Here is a 4,973-nt window from a genome sequence, read left to right on the forward strand (position 1 = left end):
CTTCCCAAATCGAGCGATCGTTGGAGAAATTTGATGAGAACTACTTGATTAGCCCATATTTAGGTGTAAACAAAGAAAACCAATGATATTTATTGTTTACTAAATGTTTCTAACCAATTTGATGGTATTCTGAGTCAGGATGTATGATCAACAAAGCGTATACTTCCCAAATCGAGCGATCGTTGGAGAAATTTGATGAGAACTATCTGATTTGCCCATATTTAGGTGTAAACAAAGAAAACCAATGATATTTATTGTTTACTAAATGTTTCTAACCAATTTGATGGTATTCTGAGTCAGGATGTATGATCAACAAAGCGTATACTTCCCAAATCGAGCGATCGTTGGAGAAATTTGATGAGAACTACTTGATTTGCCCATATTTAGGTGTAAACAAAGAAAACCAATGATATTTATTGTTTACTAAATGTTTCCTAACCAATTTGATGGTATTCTGAGTCAGGATGTATGATCAACAAAGCGTATACTTCCCAAATCGAGCGATCGTTGGAGAAATTTGATGAGAACTACTTGATTTGCCCATATTTAGGTGTAAACAAAGAAAACCAATGATATTTATTGTTTACTAAATGTTTCTAACCAATTTGATGGTATTCTGAGTCAGGATGTATGATCAACAAAGCGTATACTTCCCAAATCGAGCGATCGTTGGAGAAATTTGATGAGAACTATCTTGATTTGCCCATATTTAGGTGTAAACAAAGAAAACCAATGATATTTATTGTTTACTAAATGTTTCTAACCAATTTGATGGTATTCTGAGTCAGGATGTATGATCAACAAAGCGTATACTTCCCAAATCGAGCGATCGTTGGAGTAATTTGATGAGAACTACTTGATTCGCCCATATTTAGGTGTAAACAAAGAAAACCAATGATATTTATTGTTTACTAAATGTTTCTAACCAATTTGATGGTATTCTGAGTCAGGATGTATGATCAACAAAGCGTATACTTCCCAAATCGAGCGATCGTTGGAGAAATTTGATGAGAACTATCTTGATTTGCCCATATTTAGGTGTAAACAAAGAAAACCAATGATATTTATTGTTTACTAAATGTTTCTAACCAATTTGATGGTATTCTGAGTCAGGATGTATGATCAACAAAGCGTATACTTCCCAAATCGAGCGATCGTTGGAGAAATTTGATGAGAACTATCTGATTTGCCCATATTTAGGTGTAAACAAAGAAAACCAATGATATTTATTGTTTACTAAATGTTTCTAACCAATTTGATGGTATTCTGAGTCAGGATGTATGATCAACAAAGCGTATACTTCCCAAATCGAGCGATCGTTGGAGAAATTTGATGAGAACTATCTGATTTGCCCATATTTAGGTGTAAACAAAGAAAACCAATGATATTTATTGTTTACTAAATGTTCTAACCAATTTGATGGTATTCTGAGTCAGGATGTATGATCAACAAAGCGTATACTTCCCAAATCGAGCGATCGTTGGAGAAATTTGATGAGAACTATCTGATTTGCCCATATTTAGGTGTAAACAAAGAAAACCAATGATATTTATTGTTTAGTAAATGTTTTCTAACCAATTTGATGGTATTCTGAGTCAGGATGTATGATCAACAAAGCGTATACTTCCCAAATCGAGCGATCGTTGGAGAAATTTGATGAGAACTATCTGATTTGCCCATATTTAGGTGTAAACAAAGAAAACCAATGATATTTATTGTTTACTAAATGTTTCTAACCAATTTGATGGTATTCTGAGTCAGGATGTATGATCAACAAAGCGTATACTTCCCAAATCGAGCGATCGTTGGAGTAATTTGATGAGAACTACTTGATTCGCCCATATTTAGGTGTAAACAAAGAAAACCAATGATATTTATTGTTTACTAAATGTTTCCTAACCAATTTGATGGTATTCTGAGTCAGGATGTATGATCAACAAAGCGTATACTTCCCAAATCGAGCGATCGTTGGAGAAATTTGATGAGAACTATCTTGATTCGCCCATATTTAGGTGTAAACAAAGAAAACCAATGATATTTATTGTTTACTAAATGTTTCTAACCAATTTGATGGTATTCTGAGTCAGGATGTATGATCAACAAAGCGTATACTTCCCAAATCGAGCGATCGTTGGAGAAATTTGATGAGAACTATCTTGATTTGCCCATATTTAGGTGTAAACAAAGAAAACCAATGATATTTATTGTTTACTAAATGTTTCTAACCAATTTGATGGTATTCTGAGTCAGGATGTATGATCAACAAAGCGTATACTTCCCAAATCGAGCGATCGTTGGAGAAATTTGATGAGAACTACTTGATTCGCCCATATTTAGGTGTAAACAAAGAAAACCAATGATATTTATTGTTTACTAAATGTTCCTAACCAATTTGATGGTATTCTGAGTCAGGATGTATGATCAACAAAGCGTATACTTCCCAAATCGAGCGATCGTTGGAGTAATTTGATGAGAACTACTTGATTTGCCCATATTTAGGTGTAAACAAAGAAAACCAATGATATTTATTGTTTACTAAATGTTCCTAACCAATTTGATGGTATTCTGAGTCAGGATGTATGATCAACAAAGCGTATACTTCCCAAATCGAGCGATCGTTGGAGAAATTTGATGAGAACTATCTGATTTGCCCATATTTAGGTGTAAACAAAGAAAACCAATGATATTTATTGTTTACTAAATGTTTCTAACCAATTTGATGGTATTCTGAGTCAGGATGTATGATCAACAAAGCGTATACTTCCCAAATCGAGCGATCGTTGGAGAAATTTGATGAGAACTATCTTGATTAGCCCATATTTAGGTGTAAACAAAGAAAACCAATGATATTTATTGTTTACTAAATGTTTCTAACCAATTTGATGGTATTCTGAGTCAGGATGTATGATCAACAAAGCGTATACTTCCCAAATCGAGCGATCGTTGGAGAAATTTGATGAGAACTACTTGATTCTCCCATAATTAGGTGTAAACAAAGAAAACCAATGATATTTATTGTTTACTAAATGTTTCCTAACCAATTTGATGGTATTCTGAGTCAGGATGTATGATCAACAAAGCGTATACTTCCCAAATCGAGCGATCGTTGGAGAAATTTGATGAGAACTATCTGATTTGCCCATATTTAGGTGTAAACAAAGAAAACCAATGATATTTATTGTTTACTAAATGTTTCTAACCAATTTGATGGTATTCTGAGTCAGGATGTATGATCAACAAAGCGTATACTTCCCAAATCGAGCGATCGTTGGAGAAATTTGATGAGAACTACTTGATTCGCCCATATTTAGGTGTAAACAAAGAAAACCAATGATATTTATTGTTTACTAAATGTTCCTAACCAATTTGATGGTATTCTGAGTCAGGATGTATGATCAACAAAGCGTATACTTCCCAAATCGAGCGATCGTTGGAGAAATTTGATGAGAACTATCTGATTTGCCCATATTTAGGTGTAAACAAAGAAAACCAATGATATTTATTGTTTACTAAATGTTTCTAACCAATTTGATGGTATTCTGAGTCAGGATGTATGATCAACAAAGCGTATACTTCCCAAATCGAGCGATCGTTGGAGTAATTTGATGAGAACTACTTGATTCGCCCATATTTAGGTGTAAACAAAGAAAACCAATGATATTTATTGTTTACTAAATGTTTCTAACCAATTTGATGGTATTCTGAGTCAGGATGTATGATCAACAAAGCGTATACTTCCCAAATCGAGCGATCGTTGGAGAAATTTGATGAGAACTATCTGATTTGCCCATATTTAGGTGTAAACAAAGAAAACCAATGATATTTATTGTTTACTAAATGTTTCTAACCAATTTGATGGTATTCTGAGTCAGGATGTATGATCAACAAAGCGTATACTTCCCAAATCGAGCGATCGTTGGAGAAATTTGATGAGAACTATCTGATTTGCCCATATTTAGGTGTAAACAAAGAAAACCAATGATATTTATTGTTTACTAAATGTTTCTAACCAATTTGATGGTATTCTGAGTCAGGATGTATGATCAACAAAGCGTATACTTCCCAAATCGAGCGATCGTTGGAGAAATTTGATGAGAACTACTTGATTCGCCCATATTTAGGTGTAAACAAAGAAAACCAATGATATTTATTGTTTACTAAATGTTTCTAACCAATTTGATGGTATTCTGAGTCAGGATGTATGATCAACAAAGCGTATACTTCCCAAATCGAGCGATCGTTGGAGAAATTTGATGAGAACTACTTGATTTGCCCATATTTAGGTGTAAACAAAGAAAACCAATGATATTTATTGTTTACTAAATGTTTCTAACCAATTTGATGGTATTCTGAGTCAGGATGTATGATCAACAAAGCGTATACTTCCCAAATCGAGCGATCGTTGGAGTAATTTGATGAGAACTATCTTGATTCGCCCATATTAGGTGTAAACAAAGAAAACCTAATGATATTTATTGTTTACTAATGTTTCTAACCAATTTGATGGTATTCTGAGTCAGGATGTATGATCAACAAAGCGTATACTTCCCAAAATCCGAGCGATCGTTGGAGAAATTTGATGAGATAATACTTGATTAGCCCATATTTAGGTGTAACAAAGAAAACCAATGATATTTATTGTTTACTAATGTTCCTAACCAATTTGATGGTATTCTGAGTCAGGATGTATGATCACAAGACGTAAACTTTCCCAAAATCGAGCGATCGTTGGTGTAATTTGATGAGAATCTATCTTGATTCGCCCATATTTAGGTGTAAACAAAAGAAAACATGATATTTATTGTTTACTAATGTTACTAACCCAATATTGATGGTATTCTGAGTCAGGAATGTATGATCAACAAAGCGTATACTTCCCAAACCGAGCGATCGTTGGAGAATTTGATGAGAACTACTTGATTAGCCCATATTTAGGTGTAGAACAAAGAAACCAATGATGTTTATTGTTTAGT

Source organism: Lycium barbarum, chromosome 5, assembly GCF_019175385.1.
Source record: "Lycium barbarum isolate Lr01 chromosome 5, ASM1917538v2, whole genome shotgun sequence".
NCBI classification, from domain to species: domain Eukaryota; kingdom Viridiplantae; phylum Streptophyta; class Magnoliopsida; order Solanales; family Solanaceae; genus Lycium; species Lycium barbarum.